The sequence below is a fragment of the Cryptotermes secundus genome, unplaced genomic scaffold (assembly GCF_002891405.2).
Source record: "Cryptotermes secundus unplaced genomic scaffold, Csec_1.0 scaffold225, whole genome shotgun sequence".
Taxonomy (NCBI): Eukaryota; Metazoa; Arthropoda; class Insecta; order Blattodea; family Kalotermitidae; genus Cryptotermes; species Cryptotermes secundus.
The window spans coordinates 79,491-90,760 of NW_019731218.1; the positions used below are offsets into that span (position 1 = coordinate 79,491).

An 11,270-nucleotide genomic window follows, 5' to 3' on the forward strand; every position below is an offset into this window, starting at 1 on the left:
CTTCTTAACACCTCACTACGCGAAGCGGAACCTCAGGCTGAACAGAAATCTCACTGCAGCAAGAGAATCGTAAAAGTGGAGCAACACGCGACTACCCGTCACGAAAATGTTCATTATTTCATATTTAATCATTAGACATTCGCGGTGCTGATAAAACACACTTCATCTGAAAAGTTCTATCTTTTGGGATATAACATATTGTAGGCTGCTGAAAGTCAACCGACGTTTCGGAGGACCATATCGCCTCCATATTTATGGCCGAAGAGTGAGCCAGACAAAAAAACATAAAACATGCAGTAATCGAAACGTCGGTTGGCTTCCAGCGGACTACACGGCCCTATATGCAAGAAGATAAAATTGCCCATAGCCACAGCTGTAACAACCCAAATCTTACATTCTCCACCTGCTTGTGAATTTTCACTCTTTTGATGAAATATTAGGATGTCATTAGTTTAAAAAGGTGGAACATCTTTTTGGGTAAAATAACTAACTATATTGTAAACAGGCGCATTTTGATAGGAACACCAGTAATAGTGAATTCCTTTATTCGCTTGATCCTGCAACGTTTCGCACTTGTCAGTGATCGCCTAGTCTATGACCTTCTAAAGACGAATTATGGAATTTTCCCTTGATATAGCCATTCTTTTACGGGCTCTAATCCTCCTTGGGCTCTGGCCTCTGATTTTCAGTTTCATGATCATTTTACAGGTGGTAGGACTCCTTGGACGAGTGATCAGCTCGTCGCAAGGCCTCTACATAAACACAGGACAACACAAACACAGTATAAACATATACACACACTAAACACCCATGCCTTGTGTGGGATTCAAACTCACGATCCCGGCTTCCGAGCGAGCGAAGACAGTACATGCATCAGACCGCTCGGCGGCGATATGGCCATTACCCTACAAAATGGCGCAGGCATTCATTGTTAAGTTTATAATTACTTGGCTGTTCAAAAAGTCTTATTTTTAGAAGTCCAAATATCGTTACACCGGGTTCAAAGGAGATCTCAACTGGGTCCTGTCTTGAGCTATATGTGTCCCACTCTCACGCTCATAACCTGTTTCTTTAGATGCATTTTAGTATCATCAACCCAGCTACGCCTGCTCTCCAACGTATTCTGCTCTCTTCAGGTTTCCCGACTGAAACTACGTACGCATTTCTCATCTCTTCCATTCATGCTACATACGCCACTCACATCATCGTCCTCAATTTGATCAGCCTTCTGATATTCCGCGAAGAGTACAAATCATGAAACTCACTTATGATGTAATTTTCAACGTTCTTCTGTACTTTCTTTCTCTTCCGTTCGTAATACATTTCTAACTTTGCACCCAGACATAATATATGCCATTCCCAGAGGATAAGAGAAGTTGCACACTCATATACAGGAACAGGTCAAATTGTGGCTTTCATATTTTAGCCCTCGGGATTTAAGAGACGATAAAGGATTCGAAACCGAGCAGCAATGTCGTCCTCTACATCTTCCATAATATTATTTCTCTCCGTCTTATGTCTTCAAGCCACCTTACCACTCGCCGTCATCATCATTGTCGTCATCAATCATCATCGTCGTCGTCAGTCATCATCGTCGTCGTCGTCGTCATCATTGTCGTCATTGTTACCATTATCATCGCCGCCGTCGTCGTCCTCGTCAGTCATCATCATCGTCGTCGTCATCATCATCGTCGTCATTGCCATCATTATCATCGCCGTCGTCGTCGTCCTCGTCATCATCATCGTCGTCGTCAGTCATCATCGTCATCATTATCATCGCCGTCGTCATCCTCATCATCATCGTTGTCGTCATTGTTATCATCGTTGTCGTTGTCGTCATTGTCATCGCCACAAGCCCCTCATAATGCAGCAAGACTGCAGTCAGTAGTCCGGCCCCACTCGATACCTTCCATGTCCGCATCCAGCAACACCGAATTTTATAAACTTTCTGTTTGTAACAAAAATCTATGATAGCCAATCTGGTGAGAGTCCGGAGAGTTTTACTTCCCTCTGTACTTCTCATATTGTATGAAGCAGACGAATTATATGCATAATCAGACTTAAGCCGTTCTTTCTAATTCTCCCATAACATGGGTTTATGATGTGTTATCCTTCATTGTTCTTCACCCACACTGAGGCTGGAAATTAAATATAAATATAAAGGCCTATGTAACGTACTCATAAAATATTTGTTCTCGTTCGTTTTGATATTAGCCGTGACAACGCATTTACATGCTCTCCATCAAATACTACCCAATAATGTTCCACGTCATCCAAGCGACTGGCTTCCGAAAGGTTTCCACCACCAAGGTATATAAGGGCATTCACTTCTTGTCTCCCTTCTGATCTACATTACCAACCCATTCTAACCTCTTTTCACTGCTCACAACTTATTCTTATGTATTTTTTATTGCTAGTGGGGTGAGACTAAGTCCCTTGTACTGCGGCCACTTCTGGCCTATTGTACCAGCCCCAGATGATAGGTGAGGGTGATTGTGGAGCAATTGGTGGAATGAATATTGGCAGGAGAAAAGGTAGTACTAGGAGAAAACCTGCCCCAACGCCACTTTGTCCACCACAAGTCCGACTTGACCAGACCCGTGATCGAACCCGGGCCGCCGCAGTGGGAAGCCAGCGACTAACCGCTTGAGCTATGGGGCGGCCTATTCTTACGTAAGTTGCAGTCACTTCGCATTCTTTCCGAAACTCTCAACTTTACGTTTAACGAACAGTCGAGTTGCCGAGCATGTCCCTGACACAGAAGGAAACTGAACTGCAATGTTTTTGAAAGACATGCTAGTAAATTTTTGGATTTGACGTTCACACGGCGATGACTATGAAGAGTGGTATATTCTGGAATGCACTGTTGTGTAGTCCAGTAAAAGTTCGCTAATGTTTCGAAGAAAAGCACTGCCTTCAGTTTCACTGTCGAGGAGTGAGCCCAAAACTAAACCGGCAAGAAAGAGGTGGTAAGCTTTGACTTCTGCCTACTGCACGACGCTACATCCAGAAGATAGTACCTTACCAAGGCAAGCCTTTGGATCTAACGAATGAATTAAAATAGATACGAAATTCCTGAAAGGTGGAATGGTTTATATTTTGTATTAGCTAATGCACCCGTTTCTCCCGAGAGTTCTATTCCCAGTATATTTTACTGAAACATCTGAAATGTAATTTTTTTGCATCATAAATTTTCGTGAACTCTTAACTTAATCCTTTAAATACTTTCACATTACGACGCTCTGTATGCACACTAAATAAACTCAATAAACAATGCAAACAGTAACATGGCAATCTGGCGACACATGTGTATTTAGAACACCGATGAGGTCTGATTTCACACTAATTCCAAAAAAGGGTTACGTAAAACGAATCAATATTATATTCGCCTAAAACACAGACCCCCTAATTAAATTCAACAGGAATCTATTAAGTAATTTCGGAGACGAAATATGCCGATAGACAGACAGAGGGCTACGATGTTCCACGTGTACATGTTCTCTCTATGCAGTTTCTGCATGGACGTAACAGAAATCTTCCATAAATATACAGATCCTACGCTTCGAACTTCCAGGCCTGTTTCTGCGATACGTTAAGACAGGACATCTCCGTTCGATCGACTAGCTGTTCCACATGTTTGTGTCCCTGTTCTGTAGACAAAACAAAGTTGCTGCTGAAATGTGTGGGTGCATACGTGTATTGGGGGGGGATAAACTCTAAAGCTGCCCTATTTATTAATATCGGACCCAAGAGGCCTCTGTAGTCTAGAGGTAACGTGCCCACCTCATGACTCGTAGTACGCGGGTTCAAATACTCGGCGGAGGTCGTCGAATTTTTAAAGGCGGAAAAAATTCAGGGAACAAGTCCTCCGGGAGGGACTTTAAGCCGTGGGTCCCGTGTCGTAGCTTTACGGCACGTAAAAGAACCTCATATCTCCAAAGGAAGTCGCTGAGCCAAATTACGGACGTTTCCCGCCCAACAGCAGTCTCTAATACCTCTGGTAGAGGGGGGAAGCATTATAGATACATCTCAGCTAGTAGAGCCGGTCTCGCTGGCTGGGCGGGACTGATGGTAAGCACCAGTACCGGTAGGATATAGAGACTGGTAGAATATCATAGAGGGAAGCACAATAGATCAAACTGGTCGCGGTGCATGGGGAAACCCACTCTCTCTAAATAACAAACTAACTAATATCGGACCCAGAGAGAGGTAGGTGCTAAGATTCTTTTTCGACCCATTAAGAAGTAACTTCCCAATATCCCATCGGAAAAAGAGCGTAGGTGTCCCCCACAGCCGCACTGGAAAACCACTCATGCCCCGTCGAAAATCGAGCAACGGAAGTCTATTTCATTGACATTTACTCTAATGACAGACTTTTCACGGCTTGTGAAGGCAGGCCAAAGCCGACCACAAATCAAGTCTGCCTCGGCACGCAAATTAAGCTCAGGCCGGAGCCGATATTCTACCATGACTGCATCTGTGTCACAAATATTTGGCTCCATGTGTAACGTGGGAGCATTGAGGCAGAGGACCTGCCACTTAATTACATTAATCTCCCCTTCCTCCTGTCAGTCCTCAGCGTGGAACACAGCAGATATATTTTACTAGAGGCGGGGTAAAACTAGTGTAAGGGGTTTCAAAAGTAGGTATGCGTGTGAGGGTGTGAATGGGTTCGTACGAGTACAGCGACAACGAATCCAAGAAATATCATGTACCGACTCCTAACTGATTCCTGCACCTACGTCGCAATCAACTGCGCAGTATTCTTAATTCTTAGCGGGTTTTCTAGTTCTATTATAGATTTGGCCATGGGCAGAACTCCGGGCACCCGAGGGCCACGTGTGGCCTGCGAATCCTTATTGCAGTGGTTGTCTGCGAACACTGACAAACCAAAAATGCAATAAATATAGAGGTAAAACTGTGTGTATAACAAATGTATCAATGCACCTGTGATGTAACCACCCCCAACTTCTATCTGTTAGGCTTGAGTCCCTCATTATGGTTATGGAAGTTGAATGCGGCCCTCCAGTGCCAAAAGATTGCCGACCCATAGATTAGGCCAGTTAGCATATTCAGATGCTAAGAAATTTGGGGAAGAATGAATCTGTTTTGACTGGTCGTGTAACTATAATTACTGTTTTGTTTTTTTATTTAAAACAAAGTTTCGAAGACTGGTTCTGTCTCCATCCTCAGGTAAAAACCTACTCAGTTGGGCCCAGTCGATATAGCCGATCACTTTCTCCGGAGACTGCCAGTCTCCAGAACGTTGTTCTAAATAAAAGAAACAGGATGATTGATAATGTCCAAAAAAACAAAAATTGTATTAATACACCATCGCCACAAACTCTTAAATCTTATTTTATGTAACTCATTGTATGAGGAAACAGCCTGTCATACTAGATTCTGTACAAACACTAAAGAACGCGAGTATTATATTCCTGAAGGACACTGTACGTATGTTACATACTGATCAGGTCCTCTACCCTGTTCAAATTCAAAATTTCTTCTCTTACATAGCGATCAGTCCTGTACCCTGTTCAAATTCAAAAGTACGTGTGTTACATTGTGATCAGTCCTCTATCTTGTTCAAATTCAAAACTTCCCCTGTTACGTACCGATCTGGTCCTTCGCCCTGTTCAAATTCAAAAGTACATCTGTTCCATAGCAATCAGTCCTCTATCCTGTTCAAATTCAAAACTTCGCCTGTTACATACCGATCTAGTCCTCTTCCCTGTTCAGATTCAAAACTAACCTCTGAACAACTGAATCCTTGTCGACATTTTGTATAACACTGAATGTTCCGTCGACAAAAAGAAATACCTACACTCTCACAGTTCGAAAATGAATGTGAACATACATCCACTCCCCTTACGGAATTCTACTGTTAGTTTCAAGGTGAAAAGGGGGAGTTGTGAATTGTGTACAGGTGTTTCCTCTAACATTTCCATTCTCAAATAAATGAAACAAACCAATATGTGCATACTGTAGAGTGTAGATCCGTTACCGGGTAAGGACCACGAAACAAACAACGAACAATATTCGCTGCTAGACAACAGATTCTTTATAAGCAAGTATGTGCAGCTGTTACTGAGTAACGCCTTTGCAAACAAACACGTTCCCGAAGAAACGATTGAAGCACAAAAACGGTGTTTCTACGCCGATATATTATAACCGAGGCAAGTTTAGAAGTCAGTCAGTTGAGAGAGAATTGTAAGAGAGACTGTGAAGAGAAATCTTTGTCGGTGCAGTTAGCACAGAAGCTGAAGAATCTCCACTGGTGAAGACCCAGCAGACATAAAGGACTTGGCGTGTGCTGTAGTGATTTCTAAAGTGTGGAGATCAGTGTTAGCGCCAATATTAAGTGTAGTCACGAGTAGTGCATTGAAGTGGTCAGCAAATCCTACCTTCAACCAAAACCCCGTCGATAGTCACACATACACGTGAAAATACTTCATGTACTCGCGAAAAATTAAGAACTTGCGAACAAAATGGAGTCGTTCACCACTTAACTCGTAATTACGCTGATGGTATTAGAACCGTCGATACAACAAGAAAATAGACTGGTTATGATTTTAATAAAATTTATTAAAATTCGTGTATATGTTATAGCAGTCAACCATATCTGCCATGATACACTACATGTTTGGATCCGTGAACCAGTAAGAGAAGTAGACAATTAAATAAATAATATGTACCATCACTGAATTTTAGATTAAATAGATGTGTAGATTTGCAAAATGTCGTGATAGATTTCACACTTAAGATTATAAAACCCCCCCAAAAAATATAAAAAATGGATTATAGTAGGTTTAAATTGTTGAAATGTTAGAAAGATTAAATAGGGGGACATTGTGTCTAATTGTGAGGCTGTTGCATCTATACGTGCAATTGAGTGGTAAAAGCAATTACGTCTTTAAAAACTGATGCGAGAGACAATAGTATAAACACAGATACAAAATATACTAATTTCATACAATGCAATCTTCTAAAATAAGAACATTTACATCATACTGCGTATTCAGTAGCTACACTTCTTTCTCCATTTAAAATATAATAGAGATAGGAATTAGAAAGGGCCAATGAATTCTTGCTTAACTGGGACGCTCACCCGCACAAATTCTAGTGTCCAGCGCTAATTTGTTGCTTGGCAATCCTATAATGCATCAAGCGATCTGAATATGGTACGAGGGCGGAAAGAATGGAAGAAGTGTGATTGATGTTAAGATTAAATTTTACTTGTAGTTACTATAGGATTCTGACGATGGTGTCCAAAATCCCAACATATCAGTAAATTTTACTTCTTTGAAAATGTAATTTTCATATCAGTTAAGTGGGGAAAATGGAAAGAAATATTATAATGCAATAAATTAAATAGAATGGTAATGAGCCTGGAGATAATTTCTTTTGAAGGACCGTCGAGCGAGCAGGTGACATCTGCGTTAACATTAGGCAAAATACGAACTCCACAATCCTATGTAAGTTTGAGGTTTTCACGGCGGTGACTATGAAGAAAGCCGTCTTCTGGGATGTGGCGCCGTGTAATAATTGTGTTAACCGACGTTCAGCGAGTGAATCACCAGTCTGTTGCACCTGCTCTGCTGGTTTGGTCGCGGATGATTTTTCTTGTCTTCTACCCTGAAGATGGAGACGATACGTTCCTACGAAACGTCGGTTAACATAATTTCTACACTGCGCCACATCCCAGAAGACGGCTTTCTGCACAATCCTACTTTACATATTCGTACGAAAGCGGAAAGAGATTCTCTAGTCTTCATCTGGTCAGTGCTGTTCAACGATGTAAGCAGTAGGAATCCGTGAGACTACTTCTTCTGCATTTAATATCACCAGGTAAGTGCTATGGCATGACTGAGATGAACATTTTAGATGTCATTAGATTATGCAGACTGGTTATATTATATTACTGATAGCAGCTCGAACGAAAAGGAAGTCGACAGTAATTAAACACATAATTTTTTTTCTCCTTGGCACCACAGCCCCAGTGGGCCTAGGCCTACCTCCATGAACTTCTCAGTTCACTTCGGTTTTTCTAGATCTTACACATTAGGTAGGACTCCCTGGGCGGGTGATCAGCTCCCGGTTTCCAAGCGAGCGAAGACAGTAAGTGACTTAGACCGCTCGACTACCGTGACCGGTACATAACCATTTTAGTGTTCACTTATTCATTTCTTTGTAAACAGAGTGGCACAGTAAATTTTGGGTACAACATTCCTTAAAACACGGTCGTTATAATGACTTGTTCCATTCTGAATATAAATCCAACTTATCTTCTCTCGATAACAGTGTACCTCGAGTGATAAACTGTGAGAAGAAATGCCGACATTTATCATATCGGAAGATTTTCTAGAAAAAAAATCGGTGGAAATTTGAACACATGATCACGACTTGGTTAGAAATACTTTCCCAGCATCTGTAGTTGTTGACAATGGTAAGCTGTAATTGAAAGTCTCAAGATTACTGGGATTTGAACTATCTCCAACGTCTGTCACTGGATAAAGCCCAAGCGTCCAGTAATCCCGAGTGTTGAACACCATCGTCAGAACCCTTTAGCATCTACGTCTCCATTCAGTAAGGACACAGTTATAAAACCCCCTTAATCTTACATATTTCATCATCGACTTGCAAATCTCAAGATACTGTCGCGTATTTAAGTCTCGTGACTTATTAGACTGGGTTTGGATTGGATGATTGGATTTTCTGACCACTCACACACACCACAAGGAACTACACGTAATTACAGCGCTATACCTGATCTACACACTAGTGTCCTCAGGCTGTTAGACTCTCCACAATTCGTTTCCTGGTAACGGATTTTGACAGAGGATCTATAACGATCTCACTGAATCACACACCCAACTATTACTGTACTACTGCACACATAAGTCTTCTCTTCACTACCGGACTTCCAGGTCTGAACTGGGTTCTCTCGATTCCTCCATCGTCAACCAACTGCCAACCCTGGAACTTTCAATCCAATTTTTCTGCTGCAACTACCAACTATCTCGTTGCCATCTCTCCTCAACCATTTGCGACTGCCGAGGCCCCAGGCTCCCTCCAATTCGCATTCTAGCTCACTTGTAATCATCGTTATATAGCCTTGGGTCCGCCTCAACAGAAAACACCCTGTCCTAATAATTCCTCTATTGTTATAGAGGCGTATATACCTCGACGATGTATAGAAACGGCAATTCTTCGATCGTTTCTTGCGTATTCGTTGCCGGCTGCAATGTGTTTACCGAACCGCTGCCTAGTAATGGACATCTGCTCTGACTACACTATTGCGACTTTCAGGCGTCATGTCACAATATTATACCCAAAGGTCTCTTTACAGGGACTCCATAAAACAGTCGACATTTGTTACCAGACGATGGACGAAGTCCAAAATTCCAACAATCCTGAGTGTTATACGCCACTGTCAGGTCCGTTTAGAATCTACATATACTTGAAAGACTGAGATCATGGTTTTGAATAAAATTATTGTTTCTGGACATTACCTAATCATCCTGTTTTTATTTATAACACGTTTCGGAGACTGGATTCCTTTTCTGTCTTCAGGTGAAAGTAACTCACCTGTGAGATAGGGACCAGCTCTATCGATTGGGCCCAAATGAGTAGGTTCCACCTGAAGACGGAGACGGAATCCAGTCTCAGAAACGTTTATGTTTTCAATAAAAACAGGATGATATATAATGTCCAGAAATACATTAAAGGGTTACTACACTGTCGTCACAAACTATTTGAGGTTTCTATGTTGGTAGTAGCCCTAACAGACCAATCAGATTAGATTACTTCGTTTGTTGCTGATCGATGGATAAGATTCAGGATCTCATCCATTCAGTATCTGAGATAAACTCATTATGATGACAGACAATAATGTTAATTAAATGTCTTTATATTCGTAGGCAACAACTGAGGGCAGTGGATCGAAGAAGAATGGCATCCAGCAAGAGTTAAAACGCTCACAGGCAATGTTTAACTACGAAGCAACATCTGCGCAAGCGCCACCAGCGTCAAAATCACAGTACGTGTATGTGTATTACTATGGCCTCACCCTTATAATCCTATGTGCTGGCGTTTAAAATTTAATGTTACAATTAGTCTGATCTGTACATGTATAATTAACAATACAGTTCTTTTAATAAACGAGGTTTTGAATTTTCGTAGGGAATTACGCTAATGAAATGAGCATGTCTTACATAAAGAGATGAGTCTTCGTAAACATATTTCAACTGCATTGATTAAATGAGCATGTAAACACATTAAATGAATAATTACAATATTTTAACCATGTCTCAATTTTGTAAATAATATTTCCTCACACTGATATGGTAGCATCTCCAATGCCGGTTCATAAAAACGGGATACAGTGTACAGTAAAAGAATAATGAGGTGTATCCTTAGAATTGTGCGTATCGATTACTCGAAAACCTTAAATTTTTAGACGGCGAGGGGAAGTACTAGGGCACGTGATGCGACAGCTGACTATAGGGAAATTCTTACCTGTGTGCGGTACATTCAATGACAGAATGTACTGAACAAAATGAAATATCATAACATTTATAACACAAAAAGTGTGAATGCAGACTTCTACATAAAGAAACCAATAAGTTCTGGGAGACCTGATCGCCTAGTTTCCTTTGATACGGTTCGGACCGTAGAGAAGAAGAAAAAATTACTGGGAGACACACAATAAGAAGGCAATGTCATAAGCGTTCTAACAAAAAAGATTATGGAGGATACACAGAGACAGCAAGGTGGTCTTGTTCGTCTTATAAGTATCAAAAAGTAGGGGATACATAGATATATGGACAGACATTGACGGATACGCAGACAGACAGCAAGGTGACCTCATAAGCCTCCATTTATATTTTTTTCAAAATAAGGAAAGTAGGCTAATGATTTAATTGCATATTTACCTGGAACGTCATAGAGAGCGTTACCATCTGTCAAGCAAGCTTAAAAGGAAAAATCCATTAAAGCTACAGAGCGAATAAATTTCAGATTCGGCACAGCCAGCCCTGACCACTTGCTCTCTTTCTGTCTCTGTCAGACTATCCCTTGCGCCGTAATCGGCTTCGATTTGATTTACCTGTGGAAGTGCATTTTCCAGTTTCCTCGTTCATGCTGTCACCAGCCTGAGGAGCGGGATTTGCCATTCCAGGAGCATTTTGAGCAACTTTTCTTCTTTGAGAAACTTCGGTTTCCAAATATTACAAATGAATTATACTGCATCAATATCACAACGGTATGGA

At 41.3% G+C, this 11,270-nt stretch overlaps 1 long non-coding RNA gene across 1 annotated transcript in view; it reads left to right on the plus strand.

Annotated features, from left to right (window-relative positions):
- LOC111866423 overlaps positions 1–10,299 on the plus strand; it is a 19,739-nt gene extending 9,440 nt beyond the window's left edge. The window contains exon 2 of the long non-coding RNA XR_002843136.2: positions 9,921–10,299. This is a non-coding gene — a long non-coding RNA (uncharacterized LOC111866423). The remainder of the gene's footprint in view (positions 1–9,920) is intronic.
- The last annotated feature ends 971 nt before the right edge of the window (positions 10,300–11,270 follow it).